The sequence below is a fragment of the Hypanus sabinus genome, chromosome 10 (assembly GCF_030144855.1).
Source record: "Hypanus sabinus isolate sHypSab1 chromosome 10, sHypSab1.hap1, whole genome shotgun sequence".
NCBI classification, from domain to species: Eukaryota; Metazoa; Chordata; class Chondrichthyes; order Myliobatiformes; family Dasyatidae; genus Hypanus; species Hypanus sabinus.
The window spans coordinates 31,150,305-31,168,940 of NC_082715.1; the positions used below are offsets into that span (position 1 = coordinate 31,150,305).

The window sequence follows — 18,636 nt, forward strand, 5'->3', positions numbered from 1 at the left end:
GTAAACAGTCGACATTTCAGGCCGAGACCCTTCATCAGGACTCAGCCCGAAACGTTGACTGTTTACTCTTTTCCACAGATGCTGCCTGGCCCAAGTAGACAGGGGTGTTGGAACTGGAGATATTCTGGTGTGGTCAAACACTAAAGAGAATGGATTTGGGAATGGGGAGGGTTGAGATAAAATGGGCTCAAGGTCAGGTTGATCAAAGGAAGGATGAATGCATATGTGCACTTATACAGTAGATCTCAATATGAAGTTCAGGATCCGGAATGTCAGAACACTCTAGGCCAGCCTCAACAGTGATAATGTTCCAACACACCATCAAGGACATCTTCAAAAGGCAATGCTTCAGGAAGGCAAAATTCACCATTAAGGACCCTTGCCACCCCAGACCTGTCCTCTTTTCATTACTACCATCAAGGAGGAGGTACAGACACACACTCGATGTTTTAAGAACAGCTTCTTCCTTTCTGCCATCAGATTTCCAAACGGTCCATGAAGCCATAAACACTACCTTACTGCTTTGCTCCCTTTTTACATGAATTATTTATTGTTCAAATATTTCTTATTGTTACTTATAGTAATTTTTTACGCATTGCATTGCATTGCTTCTTCAAAAGAACACAATACTTGTCAGTGATCATAAACCTGGTTCTGATTCAGTATCAAGTCTCAGAAATTGAAAAGCACTGAAATTAATGTTTTTATAGGCAGCACACAGAAGACAATGGGTACATCTCATTTTCGAAGGAAATACTGCAAAAACAACACTTCCTTAATTGGGTGAGCCCTGTTGTCAGTGAACTCGTCTGGTGTGTCTACAACCACTCTAAGGAATGCAAAAGCCTCACGTCACCTACATGTGGAGCTAGCACACTATGTCATCAATGGCTATACGCCAACTCTGGAAGTTATAGGTATGAATATAGGAACTTCTACTCCAACCCAAAAGCTCTTGCTCACATGCCAAAATGTCAAACCAATCCTCCTGGGTGATATTAATGCCAGGGCTTGGAAAGACGCAATCCTCTGACAAGGAGGAAATAGGGACGTCTACTGAAGCCCTCTTAGCTGGAGCAGAGTCTTGTCATAATCACCATCCTGATTTTTAAAATATACATTTATAAGCACAAGGCATCATGGGAACAGGTCAGAGTCAGGTCTGGCACCTGTTAAGTTCATCAAGAGAGCAAAAGAATGCCTCCAGCCCCTGTGGCATAACAAGCCCTGGTGACAGGTAGCAGCAAGTCCTCAAAGAGGCCCATTGCCAAAGGAACACCAACATGGCCTCGGGAGCATATGGGATCCTTGCTGAAGTTCTAACGTGTGACAGAGAAAACATTCAATCATAATTTCACTGTCATCTCCCATATCTGGGAAAAGGGGATCTCAGAGATGCTGTACTCCAATTGTGGGATGTACAGAAGAGTCTCCCTACTGTGTACCACTATGGCCACTTACTAGAGTCCAGAGAGTTGTCCTGAAATCATAGCATGAACTGTGTGCAGTCTCCATCACCCACCTACCGGAAAGATACCAATAAGACTGAAAGGGTGCAGGATGTTGCCAGGATTAGAGGGCCTGTGTTATATGGAAAGGTTGGATAAGTTAGGACTTTATTCCCTGGAATGTGAGAGAATAAGGGGATTTAATAGAAGCATGCAAAATTATGAGTGATAAAGGTATGGCTAATGTAAGCAGTTTTTTCCCACTAAGGTTAGGTGAGAGCAGAACTAGAGGTCATAGGTTAAAAGGTGAACTATTTAAGGGACACTTAAGGGAGAACCTGTTCACTCAGAGGGTGGTGCAAGTTTGAAATGGGCTGCCAATGGAGGTGTTGGATGTCAATCGATTGCAACATTCAAGAGAACTTTGGGTAAGTACGTGGGCGGGAGGGGAATGGTGGGTTCTGGTCCAGGTGCGGGTCAATGGGACTGGGCAGATTAATGGTTCAGCATGGACAAGGTGGGCATGTTTCTGTACCGTACTGCTCTATGACGCTGAATTCCATACACCCAGAAGCACAAACGGTAAGATTTACACATTGGTTTCTCTAGTCGGACCTTAAAATGAAAATCCCTCACCAACCACTAGATGTGAACTTTCCTGACTACACAAGAGATTATTAGGTGGAGAGAAGATTTTCCAAACTTCCTTAAAAGATTGCATATGATTTCCACTGATGTGGGAGCCACTGCCCTGAGAGCTCGCAAAATAAGGAGCATATGGGATGGTATTAAGAAGGTCTCTACCTCCTGCTCCCTGTGTGGCAAATTCTGTGAGTCTTCCGTAGTACTCCATTCAACACCAGAGAAGATACAGAACCGAAGTGAAACAAAATTATTCTGTAGACCAAGGGATTGTCAGAAGGGAACAGAGGTGTCACTTACTCTGACAATCTTCTTTGCTACATGGAAAACAACCATAGCTTCTCTTCTGTAGCCATGTGTTTATTTATTTATTGAGATTCCAGTCTTTCGAACTATGCCACCCAGCAAACCTCGATTTAATACAAGCCTAATCGTGGGACAATTCACAATGACCAACTAGCCTACCATCCGGTATATCTTTGGACTGTGGGAGGAGACCAGATCACCCGGAGGAAACCCACACTGTCACAGGAAGAATGTACAAACTCCTTACAGGTAACGACAGGAATCGAACCTAAGTCGCTAGTACAGTAAAGCATTGTGTTGGCCACTACACTACCATGCCACCAGGGAACCTCTCTTCCCTTGATGCTGTAGCTTAGATGGGCATGATAGATTACCAGAAAAATCCTCTCTTTCTAGACCAGTCTCGACAAAATATTAGCAATGAAAATTTATTTGGAGCAGAGGTGTAAATAAAGGTAAGAGTCCTATGCCTGATGCATTGTGAACACTCCAAGAATACAAACCTTGGCTCATGACTTTGAGCTGGAAAGTTTTGATTTCAGTTCAGCTCAAAACTTCAGCACACTATCTAAATAGAGTTTCATTGTTTCTCTGTATTAAAATATAACCAGAGGCTGTCTAAATTATTCTGAAAAACAAAATAAACACAGAAACCTTTGTTCCCTGCTACTATCAACTTGCAGGAAGCTCATTGGATATTACAACAGACATGGAAGTAATAACAAGCAGCAAGCTTTTCTTTCATCTTTGCTTAAACAGAAGGTAACCCTCCCCACTGGATGCCAGCAAAAGTACCCTACTGGGACATCTGCCTGCCCAAGGCTTCAATACTCTGATGTGAGCCTATACCTCACAGCATTTTAGGACTGCTCATGATATAAAACTTGATCCATATTGGCACTCGCAGTCGTGAAGCTGGAGTGAGAAGGGGGTTGCGCAGTGACAGCTTCAGACTGAAGAAACACTTCTTCCTTCTAATTTTCCCTTAACAACATAGTAGCTACAACAGGGAAAGATCTTACAGTCCATGACCTCACAACATGAGTCCCAGTAACAGCTATGATCTCTACAAGCAGCTGCTGCTGGGAGACACTTAGGTCCCAATTTAATGTCATGCTCTGGGGGGGGCGGGTGAAACTATCTAACAATTTTTTAAATGGTAAATTTTCACAACCACAATTTCTTCCTGGATCCCCCTATTGCACATTAGATGCATAAATATTTAGAGCCCAAAGCCTGTGGAGGGAATAAACTTAGCTGAAATTATCGATGCAAACACGAGGAAATCTGCAGATGCTGGAAATTCAAGCAACACACACAAAATGCTGGTGGGATGCAGCAGACCTGGCCTGCTGCATTCCACCTGAAATTATTGACATGGTTGAAAGAGCCCAAAGAAGTTCAGTTAAGTATTGTAACCCTAGGTTCGGCTAGCAGCTTAATCTAGGGGAAGACAGCCTCCAGCCCGGCCAAACTGGAGAAATCTTGTTTGGGTGGGTACTGTGTGATGAGTTCCCTTGTTACAAATCAGTACCACGTAATAACAAACAGTACACAATGTGCAATTAAACGACTGAGCTTTATAAGTTCTTCGTTTGACTATAGGGTTAGTAAAGGAAACAAAAAGAAAAAGGGCCCATTCTCATGAAACAGTCTAATGCGCAACGTTGGAGCTGACAGTTTTCCCACCTGTTCATTCTCCATCGATCTCCCCTCGGGCATCGACTCCTGCCCCCATTCCAAGTCCACTCCGTCCTGCCGTCTATGACTTCTCTGTTCTGGCATCTTCTCTTTCCTACTTCCACCAAACAAAAAAAAATACAGCGTCTTCAGTTGTATGCACAACTCGCAGTATTCTTCAAACTCTGACTTAATTTGGGGCCAGTAAAACTGGACTCTGAGCAATCCATAGGTCTTTTCCACCCCCAATTGTCCAGTCATCATGTGGTGACTTCAACACAACCATCCAATACTTCTCTGGCAGAACCAATTGGGAACGCTGTGGTCAGACCAGGGGTGACATGATCTGATATAAGATCTGGTTCTGCAACTCCAACTGGGGCCATTCTCTCAGTAACGGAGGCACAACAGCGTGTTTCATCTTCTCCACCTGAGCTATGTCTCCCTTCTTGACCGCTGACCAAATGGTACCAATGCCTGGATCATCTCACTCAGCAGTCTCATCTTCTCATCTCATCTCACTTCCCCAGAACTCAGTTCCGGCAACTGATTTGTCTTCAGAGCAGTCCGGTTACAGTAAATTTGAGGAATGGTGTCACCAGAAGTTCCCAATTGATCTACTGCTCAATCCTGCCCCTGCTTTCCTTCTGCCTTCACCATGAGGGCAAACTGACACATGGCCTTCATCCCCAGGGCAGGAACACTTTCCCACTCTTCGTCCCTGTCCAGCCCTTCATGTGCACGTTGGGACAAACCATCAGCATTAATGTTTCTGCTTCCCGACTGGTACTTCAGGCTGAAATCATAGGCAGGCAACACCGCCAACCACCGATGACTTGTGGCATCCAATTTCGCCAAGGTCAGGATATACGTTAGGGGATTGTTCTCTGTCCGCACTTCAAACTTGGCCCCGTAAAGATAGTCACTCAGCCATTTCAATGCCAGAAACAGCAATTTGTTCGTGAGATAGTTTTTCTCAGAGGACAACAGACTCCGGCTGACAAACGCAACAGGTCTCAACCCAGTGCCCTGATCCTGATACAGGACGCCCCCTAAGCCCTCTCTGCTGGCAGCTGATGCAGTACATACGTCAAGTGGGGGTCTGCAAAAGCTAGCACAGGCGCCTTTATCAGCATTCCTTCAGCGACTGAAAGTCTTCTTCACATTTCGCATCCCAAAAGGCTCACTCATGGGGATCTGGTAATATCCACTCCTCAAGTCCAGCACACTGAACCACTTCGCACCACTCAGACAGGCCAGCGCATCATCGATCCTCGGGACCGTATACTGGTCAGGGACAGTACGCCTGCTCAGAGTCCTATAGTCCACACACATCCGTACCTTCCCATTCTCTTTCTGGCCACTACTATTGCGGACACATAGGGGCTTCTGGACTCAGTGATGACCCCAGCTTCCATCAATTTACAAAAATGCTGCCAAATGCCCTCCATCTCTGCAGAGGCCTGTCGCTGTGACCTCTCCCTGAACGGGCTGTCCTCGGTCACCCGGATAGTGTGACGAGTGCTCTTGGAACAACCCACATCAAACTCGTCAGTGGAAAGATACTTTCCAGCACCAACATCTTCTCTACCGACCCGCTCTTCCAGCCCACAGGAACCAGGGAGTCCCCAAAGTTGAATGACTCAGCGGTCAACTTTCCTCCTTTTTCCAATAGTTTCTCCCCGGCTTGTCTCACAGGGGTACTAGCCATTACCGTCACCAGGAGTATCCCCCGCTTGAAGGAGACCTCCCTCTTTGTAGTGTTCCTGACAACCACTGCCATACTGCTCGACTGTAAGACCAAGAGCTTCTGCAATCCGGGCCGCACCAGTACCCCAGCAGGAAATCCCGACTCCCCCTTGTGGAATCCGGGGAATTCGGGAGTCCCCATCACTCTTGCTACTTCTCCAGGCCCTAACACTATTGGCTTTGACTGGGTGAACCACACAGTCCCTTGTCTATCTGGCCCAATGCAGCCACACACTTCCTCAAAAGCAGCTCGAAACACCAGGTGCGCAGACAACATTCCTAGAAAGCCCTCCCCAGCCTTCTCCTTGCAGGACCCCATCAGCCTCCTCACCAGAGGGGTACTGGTCCCCACCAGAATTGAAACACCACCCTTCTCAACGGGGTTCAGACAAACCAGCACTCCTCAACGACCTCAGCCTCCGAGAACTCCAGTTTCACTGACAAATAGCCATGGTATGGATAATAACCAGCACTATGACCCCAGATCTCCAGTGCACTGAATGGCGTCAATGGTAAATGCTTCAGATACCGGTCGTAAAACGAATGGTACAGAAACATGACCTGCAGCCTGGTGTCGAGTATGGCTTTAGCGTATATACCCTCAATCCGTAGCAATACACTGGAGCATGGTCCCACTAAACCTTCAGGAATAGGGTCTCACACTTTCAGGAGTTCCTTGGTACATTGCTGTGAACGTGTTCCCCCAGAGGCACCAGGGTGTTCCCTCACTATGTCTCCTCTAAGTTTTCCCAATGACCCTCCCTGCTGAGGAACCCAGAATCTCACTCTCCTTCTCTCGAGACACTGGCTGCTAGTAGACCTCCACATTATCCGTTCCCTAAGAGGATCTGCACCCCCATCAGCTCCATCATATGGGGGGGTCACATCCACTGATAACAGCCGAGACAACTCAGCTCTCAACTCTGCCAGAATCTCCTCTCCTTATATAATCTTTCTCAAACCTAAGAAAAGCACAACATCAAACATTTTCTCCCCCCCCCCCCCAGGACATGTTTAGTGCTTACTACATGATATTTTTGAATTTTTAACTCCATTAACTAGATTTTTAATTTCTGGGGAAATACAAAGTTAAACTACTTCAAAAGTCCAGAGTAGGAGCAAAGGACGGCCAGAAAGAGAAATAGAAATAGCCTGTGGTCTATTTCTCCCATCATAAATCTGAAAATAATTAGAGCAGTCCCACAGTGCCCATAGCTGTCATACATGGGAGTGAGGAACATTAGGCTAATCAATTCAGGGCCAACCCTGCACCAATGCTCCTTCCCTGTATACACTCAAACTAAATATGGGAACAGCAGTAGATCTAAGGCTCTCTCAGGTTTCCTCTGCCACTCAAAAGCTTATATCTAATCTGATGAGCTAGATTAGAGGAGGAATGCAGATCTCACAGATCTTCAGCACCTGGAAGGCAGAGATGCAGCAAGGCCCTAGACTTTGTGGTGCCAAGGATCTGGCTGGAGGAATTTCTGTTGGCCAGAGGAATTTCTGCCGGCCGATGACAGATGGCAAACCTGAGTATAGAACTTTGTTTACTTGTCAAAGTCTAAAGGCTATCTTACACTTTTTTTTAAACTCCCTAAGTAGGACGAGGGAATACCAGCAATACTGATTACAATGACCATGTGGCAGAACTCACTAAGCTGGAGCAGACTCAATCTGCTGATGGAACTCACTGGCAGCTTCCTCCAGCAGTTTGCCGACGCTCCAGATTTCAGTGTCTGCAGTCTCTTGTATCGCTGAGCGTCAGTCTGAAGAACGCCCACTGTAAGAAGTGGACTTCTGTTGGTTCACTGAAGTCCAAGAGTTGCATGCAAAGGAATGAGCAAATGCAAATGTTTCCATTTGGAATTTCCAGCCACATCCAGAATGATTCAAACTGTCATCATATAATGGAAACAGAGAAAATAAGCTACATGACATCACATATCTGCTCTTAGTGACATGGGTGTCAGAAATACTCAAGAAGTCTTTGATTGCTCTGACCCATGAAAAGCCGGCAGACCTTACTTTGGTAAGGTAGTAAACCGCAAGGAAGCAAGTGATTGTACAGCCCAAAATAGACATTTGAACGTGAGACTTCAATTCCTCTTTAACTCATCCTTAATTGTGCATTGCCTCTGTTGCACTGAAACTAGCAGTGTGCCTGCCCCAGTGCTTCAATGATCCTGTACTTGTGATTTCACAATAGGTGGCAACAACGGGTAAGTTCCTCTTTGCCCATATCCCTGTCTTGAAAGCCACCGCATGTTAAGTCAATGGATGTTTTTTCATACTTGCATGGGATTATATACTCTATGTTATCTATACAAATCAAACCAGCAGGTCTTGTGCTGCTCAACCAACAGGTGTTGCCTCCCTCCAGCACCGACATAGTGTGCCCTCAACTGCCTAACCCGAAGCCATAAGTCTGGGCACCAGAGCACCCAGAGGAACCCCACATGGTCACAGGAAGAACGTACAAACTCCTTACAGTCAGCAGCAAGAATTAAACCCCAATCAGTGTCACTGCAAAACAATGCATTAATTACTCCACTGCTACACCACCCCAAAAATATCAAAACTAAATTGCAATCAATGAAGCTGAAAAAGTGGTGACACTTTAATTCTCATTTCAAATGGCTTTAAAAAAAATGTTCAGTTACCCTGTCCAGCAGAGATTGCAATGAGTAGTGAAGCAAATTAGGAGATTAGAGAGCCAGAGGGTGGTGAATCTATGGAATTTGTTGCCACGGACAGCAGTGGAGGCCAAGTCATTGGGTGCATTTAAGGCAGAGATTGCTAGGTATCTGAGTAGTCAGGGCATCAAAGGTTATGGTGAGAAGGCGGGGGAGTGGGACTAAATGGGAGAATGGATCAGTTCATGATAAAATGGTGGAGCAGACTCGACGGACCGAATGGCCAACTTCTGCTCCTTTGTCTTATGGTCAAATTAGAGCCTCCATGGAGATATTGTCCTATTGATAATCATAATGTTAATGACTGCAACCATGCTGCACCATTTCATGATAGAAGAAACCAGGATGATGATAGGTTTAACTTACTCAAGTCCTCATAAATCAAAAATGTAAGTTTCTTTATTTCGAAGCAAATCCATGCTATACCATTGTCACAACATGGCCGTTCCTGCGCTGAGCTTGTATAAGTGCTGATATCCATGTACTGATGAATGGGTGTGAAAATTGATGGATTGTGTTTCTCAGTGAGTGCAAACAAAATTGTCTCTTTCATCACCATGCATGCAGATACTTGGTTCCTATTTTGCTTATAATGGATGTTCCATGAAGTTGCTGCTCAATGCTTGTACCGAGAACATGAACTAAGTGAGTTTCCACCCCTTTTTCTAAAACACAATGTTAAAATAAAGGAATTCACAATAATCAGTCACCTGCAGGGTTATTCCTTTCAGCACTTATGTCTGCTCAAGTGAGGGTGTTTTCTGGCTACAAAATTAATGTATAGAATAATACAAATATACTTACAATTTAACACAGCTGGAAAGAAAGCTGGGACCCTTACAGGAGATTAGAGAAAGAAATTAGCCACCTTGCTCTTGTTTCTGTTGATCTTGGAAACACAGGTCAATTAGTCTCAATTGTAAGCTCATTTCTAAAACCTCACCGTGATTAGTATTATTATGCAAATAATTTACTGTTCAATTGATCTAAAAGTAAACTTTTGATCCTCCCAACAAAGGGGCATAAACCAATTAGGTTTTTGAATCCAATATGGCTTTTGAATCCAATTCATAATTGCCTCAAGATGGTCAAGAAATTTTTTTCTTCTGCATTTGCTCTGGTTATAAGCGATGCCAAAATTATCAGTTCCTTAGTACCTCGAGAACAGAGTAAGCAAGGTGGTAAAAGTTCCAGTGTCAATGATCGCCTGTTTCTGAGGAGAATTGCAAAAGTGGAACCAACGGTGTTGGCAGAACAGCATTATGCGGCCAGTCACGATGCTGCACCACATGGAGAGGACCAGAGAACTGACTTTATCTTCAGGGCATTATAGCAGTGATAACGGTTGAAGGGAAGCAAAATGAAGTGCCCTTGATTAATTGCTTCAGTGCAGAGTGGTCACAGTCCACTGTTGATGGAGAGACTGGGAGTGACTGCAAATGAAGCAGTGCCCTGGATGCTGGTAAATTTCTCAAGTGATAACGCACCGGGCACATAATTCAAATTTGATTAGTTACAGAAACGAGCCTTGAAACAATCAAACAATTAGTGATGTTCAGAACAGAACAGAAATTCAGCATTGTTTTTTGTTCTTGCAGTCAATATGGCTGTGCTAGTTAAGATTCTGATCTGTAGAACTCCCCAATAGCCAACCTTGGCAACCCAATGATAGCAGTGCTTTTAAAGACTAAGGGAGTGAACTAGATTTTCTCATTTTCAAAGCAGAAGTATAACCTGCCACTTATCAACCCAAGTTTGAGCAACGATCAGGAAATGTTCCTGGGTAGCAGGAACCTCTTGTGAAAATAACAAGGCCTGGTGTAGTGGTCGCCAACCAGTCGATCGTGATCGACCGGTCAATCTTTGAGACTTTCCCAGTAGATCCCAAAAAAAATGAAACATAAATACACAAATACACTATGCCTGATAAACCTTTTGATGTAAATATGTAGTAACTTCTACTTTGAAAAAGGACCACTCGACATCTTCACACCCAAAAGGAACAACTTTATCCAGGATAGTAAAACGATATCCGCATACAGAGGTTTTCACTGGACCGCACAGCATGGTGGAAGTCCTCAACACACATGTGCACCAGGCAGAAAAGGATAGAAATAAAACCCCGCAACCCCTGAAACAATCTCTCTTTACAAACAGCTTTCTGTAGCGGGAGTATTGCTATATTACTGTTACCCTAATTGGTATTAATTTGCCTTTATAACGCACATATTACAACACATCTCCCCCTTAAATTCTAACATTCCCTAAATGTAAAAGAACTGGGAAACAAAAACTGTGGTGTCATTAGCTTGCGTGCCTCTAAAACTTATACTAGTGTCTCAGTTTACCAATACAAAACACCTGGAAAACATGGCAGATTCATCATTCAGTCTAACAAAAGGAAACTGTCCATTCAAATATTCAGTCTGTCAGGAGGTTTGCGAGGGCGCTGTGATCTGCGCACTACCCCCGGTGACCCTGTACAATGTCTATGGAATGCTTTGCCTCAGAAGGCAGTGGAGGCCAATTCTCTGGATGCTTTCAAGAAAGAGTTCGATAGAGCTCTTAAAGATAGCGGAGTCAAGGGATATGGGGAGAAGGCAGGAACAGGGTACTGATTGTGGATGATCAGCCATGATCACATTGAATGGCAGAGCTGGTTCGAAGGGCCGAATGGCCTACTCCTGCACCTATTGTCTATTGTCTTTTGTGAGTCATTTTTAGTTGCTTTCCCTGGTTATTGTGTTTCTCTTTTTCCACTGCCCAGCGTTATACATCACATGTGTGCTGACATCATGTGACTTGCATTTTTTCAGGGTAGTTGTGCTGCATCAAAGTGACCAATTAGTTTAGATAAGAGTACAGACTGTCACAAACATCATTATACGGATATCCTGCAAGGTAGCTAGCTATCATGGCGGAGGCTCCATGAAAGAAGGTGAAAACATACAATATCCATCCAGAATGGGAAGAGGAATTTCTACTTACCTTGGTGAAAGACAAGTGTGTATGTATGTTGTGCCACCAAACACAAGCACTGACTAAAAGAGGGAATCTGGAGCGGCACCACAACACCAACCACCAGAAACTTAAAGACACCTACCCCACTCGCCAAAGAGCACAATCCGTGCCAGAATGTTGAGGAGCTGAAATCGAGGTTAAAGGCCCAGCAAGCATACTGCTCAGAGGACGTGGATCGACAAGTGTTAAAGGACTTGTCACTCTGTGAACAGTTTTCACTGCAGCTCAATAAGTCCCTGGATGTAATGCAAACAGCTCAGCTTGTTGTATTTGTCAGGATGGCTTTCCAGGATTTTACAACAAAGGAGGACTTCCTCACTCTTTTGCACTTAAAGGAGAGAACAAGAGGTGAGGATATTTACAATGTTTTTTAAAAATGTCCGTGAAAATGACATCCCCATTAACAAACTGGTGGCAATTACTACTGATAGGGCCCCAGCTATATGCGATGTGCGCGTTGGTTTTATAGCATTCTGCCATAATGACCCTGATTTTCCTGACTTCCTGGATTATCACAGTGTGATTCATCAGCAGGCCTTGGCTGGGAAGGTCGTGGACTTTTCTCATGTAATGACACTGGTGGTCAAACTGATAAACTTGATTTGAGCAAGAGCGCTTCAGCACCGCTTATTCAAGGCGTTATTGGATGAGCTCGATGCTGCTATGGCCTGTTTGATATGCTTGTTACAGTGTTTCCTTGGTTCAATTAATTTGAAAGTTTGACAAAAGCATTTTATGTAATTTAAATACAATTAGCCCAAATAAAAGGCCTCAAGTTGGAAGTACAATCTGAGCTGTTTTTTCTCTAAACAATTTAGTAGGTCGATCTTGCCTTTCACTAAGACGAGGTAGGGGATCTTGGGCTTAACAAAGTTGGTGACCACGAGCCTAGAGTGTTTGTACAGCCATCCACTGCTGACCCAAGTCCTGTACAATCCATCCCAAATGTATTCTCTTTACCACCAACAGGTGCAAGCAACATGCAGTCACAAAGTTGCTATTCGAAGATTGGTGGGGGGGGGCGGGGGGGGGATGTCACATGACATTTTTCTATATGAAGTAAGATGATTAGAACAACAAAGCACTATACTCCTCGGAATTCCAATGGATAACCACCACTGAAGATTGAACTGCCAGCTTGTACTCCTTCTCTTCTTCCATCTCCTCTTTCTGGCATCTTTCCCTTTCCTTTCCAGTCCTGATGAAGGATCCCAGCCCAAAACACCGACTATTTATTCCTCTCCATAGATGCTGTCTGTCCTCTTGAGTTCCTCCAGCATTTTTCATGTGTTGCTCTGATTTCCAACATCTGTGTTGAAGATCTACAGTGTTCTTTTGTCCTCCTGGGTACCACACAAATTTGATTTGTTTCCTTTTTTTAAGACAACCTTGAGGATTTGGGTAAAATCATATGAATTAGAAGGTGTTTTCTCTGCACTGTCTAACTGTGTTGATGACAACCAAGGTTACCCATAATGCATTCAATTACTGTGATGAGTACAGGCTGAGCACATACCATCTTTGTATCTGACCTTCGTCTTTCAATGCACAATTTAGAAAGGCTTTCTATATTAAAGGTTCAAAGATTCATTTATTATCAAGATACACAACTCTGAGATTCTTCTCCTCCAGATACTGACAAAACCAAGAAAAAAAAAGAATGGCAACACATTCATCACCACACAAGCCCTCTCCCAGCACGAAACACAGTAAGAATGTCGCCCCAAAATACCCCTCTCCCCACTCAAAGAAACTAACTAAAATATTCACAGTGTGATTTGTCACTGGAGATCGAGTATTAACACCACTTTTTTGCGGACAATTAGTTTGTTAACTATTTAGTACACACAACGTCATTTACATATGGAGAGCTAATATTTTATACCTACCAGCAGTTTGGTAACCATTTAGTTATTTTTCTGTTACATCATTTGAAAATTTAAATGTAATGTCACATCTGTACAAAATCACACAGTCTTACTCCAGGTACTCCTGCTCAATAAGGCTAAGCACTCCTGCCTTAGATAGGAAAAGGATTCCCTGGATAATCTTCTGAAATAGGAAACAGAATCTAGCAAAAAAAGACTTACTTCTGAAGTCCTGTTTTCAAAAGCCTTTCCTTATTATCATAGGTGGGTGTTTCACGACGTATACACACATAATTTAATAGTTTTTTTTGCTAACCAAACATATTTTAAGATACTATCAGCAGTGTTTTTGCTTTCATGTTTCCAAATTTTGGCAAAGCCTCTTTGGAACAATATGTACAAAATGGGGAAATGATGATAACAACTTGATCTGCTTTTACAATGAAACTGTTGTGAAAGCGAGGGTGGGATTGAGCCAGACAGGTGCATACTTGGCTGCATTACATTGGAACAGGGTGGGTTTGATGTCACTGATGAACGCTCCTTCCTGTTACTTGTATATTCGTGTATGCGCGAACAGGACATCACTGGTCAGGAAGTATGCTCAATAAGCAAATCAGGACCAAGTACAGGGAATGCACGGAAGAATGCAAGAAAGCCAAACAAGAAGCACCATTGAGAGTACCCTAGAGTATTTCACAGCCAGTCCGTCAGTCATCTGGCACCTAACCTGTCGCCGGAGAAAATTCAAAAAACTATCCGCCAAACACGGGCAAATAGGTCCAGCTCAGCTGAACAACTCAGTTATCATGGATAAACTGGGCCACTGTGTTGAGTCTATTCTGCTTTCAGAATCTATGACTCTAAAATAAAATGTGAAAAATGGTGCGGAATGCAAAGCTCAGGATTTCCATTCCTTCACCCAGAAATGTACGGCAGAATTCCACAAATGGCAACTTCCTTTGGGATTTCACCATTCTTTTATATTACCGTCACTGTGCGGTTCAGCAACAACAGGATTAAGCTGTTAATGCAGGTCCTATTTGTATGGTAGAGAAAAATATATACCAAACTTAAGGACTGATGAATGATTAAAAAGTAATTGCTAAGTGTATCGGCTTACTTACAGAAAATGGGGTGTTGTGCATTTAATATTTCAGTAATATTTGAGTACTCTTGAAAATATATTGCTTAATTAAATTTTTTTGTTGTTTATATGTAAAAATACATGAATTGCATATATCATCACACCACCACTTGATACACGGAGCCTCGCTTAAAGTAAAGAACAGAGTTAGACTAACATTCTCTGCTCCCTTGCTTTTCCTTTGAACATAAGAAATAGGAGCAGGAGTAGGCCATCTGGCCTGTCAAGCCTGCTCTGCCATTTCAACAAGATCACGGCTGATCTGGCCATGGACTCATCTCCACCTACCTGCCTTTTCCCCATAACTCCTAATTCCCCTACCATGCAAAAAGCTAACCATGTTGAATTAGTTTAATGCTTTGAAGCCACAAAACATAACATGGAACTTGCAATGATAAGGCATCGCTCACACTGTTAACATGTCTGAAAATGAAACAACCTACTAACAAATTAGATCACAGAAAGACTATAGTGTCAATAAATTAACAAGGAAAATAGGTAGAAGTAAACATAATTGCACACAGCTCATAATTAAATCAATACTGTTGATCCTCTTTTCTCAGATTTTTGAACACCTGGCTTGGTTTGTCTAACTTCCGTCCTGAGTCAGACCTCCCATTTTTCAAAGTATTGAAGCTGCCTTCCCCAACAAGGGTGTTGTGCGCCGCATGTAGCATGACGGTTAGCACGATGCTATTACAGCTGGGTCATCAGAGTTCACAATTCCGGCATCGTCGGTAAGAATCTGTACATTCCCCTGTGACCGTGGGGGTTTCCTCCAACTGCTCAGGTTTCCTCCCACAGTCCAAAGGCGTACCGGTTAGTAGGTTAATTGTTCACTGTAACTAGGCTAGGGTTAAAGAGGTGGGTTGCTGGGTGGCACAGCTCATTGGGCTGGAAGGCTTGTGCTGCACGGTATCTCTTATAAAAAAACTTTGCTTATAAAAGCTATGAAACAAGGATAGTTAGAGACTGAGAACTCACACAAATGGACTGCTTCTTTACATAAATTTTATGAAGAAATGGACCTTGTTCTCACTCTCTAAATGCCCCATTGACCAGATGATCTATCTATAGCTTACCCCAGGGGTGTACCTGACCTCAATTTATCAGCTATTCCCTTTGTCCCATCCATCGCTCCTCCCCCCCCACCCATTTTGATATTAACTGATTTGCTTCAAGTCAAATACTCTTTATCAAAACTTTTTTCCAGTTTTGATAAAGGCTCTTAGACCTGAAACATTAACTGCTCTTTTACCTACAGATGCTGACTGACCTGCTGGATGTTTCCTGCTCTCTGCTTTTAATTTCAGATTTCCAGTACCTGCAGCTTTGACACTACTGTTCACAATCTGAATCTCTCAGCATTTCCAAAGCAGCCAAAAGAAAATATTGTCTCAACAACAATATTTTCTTTTGGCTGCTTTGGAAGTGCTGAGAGTTTTTTTTTTTAAAAAAATTAGAAAGTCAGTTGTTTGGTGGGTAAACACACTATTACAACACTAAGACACACCATTCACTGGCCTAAAATGCCACAAGCATTTTAATGCGCTCATGACATAAATCAAAATAGGAAACTTGAGCACCAGCAGTTTGTCATGTAACAGACAAAGAGGTGAAATAAAACAAGAAGGACATTCAACCCTGTTTCCAGGCAACATGAATGGCTGTATTTAAACTAATTTTCACAGCAGACTCCAACAAGAACCAAAGTAGCCCAAGAACTCTCTAATCCCATGACAATACTTCTTTAATTCATAATATCCATCGTAATTATATCCTATCTGTGGCTGAGAACCATCTTCAAAATCTTAAAAAAAAGAATTACTGACAGATTGAACTGTAATTGTGTAGTCTGGGTCTCAACTAGATTTCCACTTTTATCAAATTTGGGATTACTGGCTATGACTGATATTTAATCCGATTTCAAAAGCTAATTTGGTAAAATTAATGTTGAGAAACAATCTGTGAAGTTCAAAATTATTTTCTAAACATTATGTTTTTCTAATTCAGCCCATAAGCAATGAATCTCTCCATTTAAGATAAGGATTCCAACATCAAAGGAGATTGATGTTTTTGTAAATTATTTGTAACTATTGGTTAAAAAAGTTGTTTTTTTTAAACAAGTGCTGCTTATGAAATGGAATTCCAAACCATATAATGGAAGAAGAATGAGGCATTTAATCATTATCCAATTAGATCAAGGTTAACTCTATTAACACACCTTCAAGAAATCCTTAATCCTTTGATACTCTAACTCAACAAAAATCTGCCCACTCCATATATTAAAAATGTCCAATATTCTTTAAAAGGACAGAGTTCCAATCTCTTGGATAGATGGCTTCAGGCCTAATTTCTAAATGCTCTCATCTTCATCCTCATCTATATATAACCATCAGAAGCATAATTGTTTATATCATTATAGGATGGTATGGTGGAGGTAGTGTAATGCTTCACAACACAAGTGATTGGGGTTCAATTCCCATCTGCTACCTTTGAAACGTTTTAATATTCTCCCTGTGACCAGTTAAGTTTCCTCCAGGTGCTCCATTTTCCTCCCACATTGCAAAGACATGGTTAATAAGGCTTAGTAATTTGTGGGCATGCTATGTCAGTGCCACAACTTACTAACCCTGTGTACCACCAGCACATCCTCAGACTGTGTTGGCCTTTAATGCAAATGACGCATGGTTCTATGTACATGTGGCATTTAAAGCTAACTTTAATCATCAATTTAGACCAAAAACTCTATCACTCAATCATGAAAAAAGGTGAGATAACAACAGAAAATTCTAAGAAAAACTCATTAGGTCAATGAGCATGAGTGGTGAAAGAAAACAAAATTAATGTTTCCGATCAGCAATCTCTCATCAGAAAATGAAAGGAATTCACAGGAGAAGGATATGCTGAAGTTGTCCACAAGTGTGGGTCAGAAATAAATTTTAATTGCACCACAATTTAAAGAAAAAATTAACAGTAATCATGATATTTAGGTATAAAGACAATCAAGTACTAGACTTAAAATTTAATTCCCATTGGATGCAGACAGGAAAAACTCCAAATGCCCTCTTCCGCCAACCTGACGAAAATGATATCAATTCCAATAACTATCTAAGAAATTCTGCTAGAAATTTCATGCATTAACATTACTTTGGAATAATAACGATATCTCCAGAAAAAAAATGTTCAGATATAATGTCTTTCTTAGTTGGAAATGGAAATTGGAATTATGGAACAAAATACAGAGATATTATGTACATTTGCTAGCACCACAAAAATAATGCAACTACTAATTAAAATAAAGTTAAATCCTTTTCAAAGTTCAAAGTAAATTAATTATCAGAGTACATACATGTCACCACAGAATTTTCTGAGATTCTTTTTCTGCGGTCATACTTAGCAAATCTATAGAATAATAACTGTAAACTTTAAATAAACTGTGCAAATGCAGATATAAACAAATAGCAATAAATAACAAGCATGAAATAACAATATAATGGAGTCCTTAAACAAATGTAGTTATCCCCCTTTAGTCCAAGAGCCTGATGGTTGAGGGGTAGGAACTGTTCTTGAACCTGGTGGTGCAGGTCCTGAGGCACCTGTACCTTCCTACCTATGGCCATCAAACTTTACAACTCCTCCCTCGGAGAGCCAGACACCCTGAGCCAATAGGCTGGTCCTGGACTGAATTCCACTTGGCATTATTTACTTACTATTATTTAATCATTTATGGTTTTATATGGCTATATTTCTTCACTACTCTTTGTTGGTGCGGCTGTAACAAAACCCAATTTCCCTCGGGATCAATAAAGTATGTCTGTCTGTCTGTCCTACATGTTGGCAGCAGCAAGAAAAGAGCTAAACTAAGTTAGCACATAATGGAACTTTAACTTTGTAATTAGTAAGTCTCTGTTTTAACAGAACAACTAAAGGGTTCAGACAAGATGAGAAAATGCCTGTACCTATTGTTTTATTTATTTTAATTAGCAATACAGCGTGGAGCGGGCTCCTCCAATCCTTTGCGCCACACTGCCCCTGCAACCCCTGACAACCTCGATATAACACTAACCTATTCACAG

At 42.2% G+C, this 18,636-nt stretch overlaps 1 protein-coding gene across 1 annotated transcript in view; it reads right to left on the reverse strand.

Annotated features, from left to right (window-relative positions):
- The window catches only part of LOC132400540 (protein eva-1 homolog A-like), a 296,591-nt gene that overhangs the window by 126,106 nt on the left and 151,849 nt on the right, over positions 1–18,636 (reverse strand). The window lies entirely within an intron of this gene.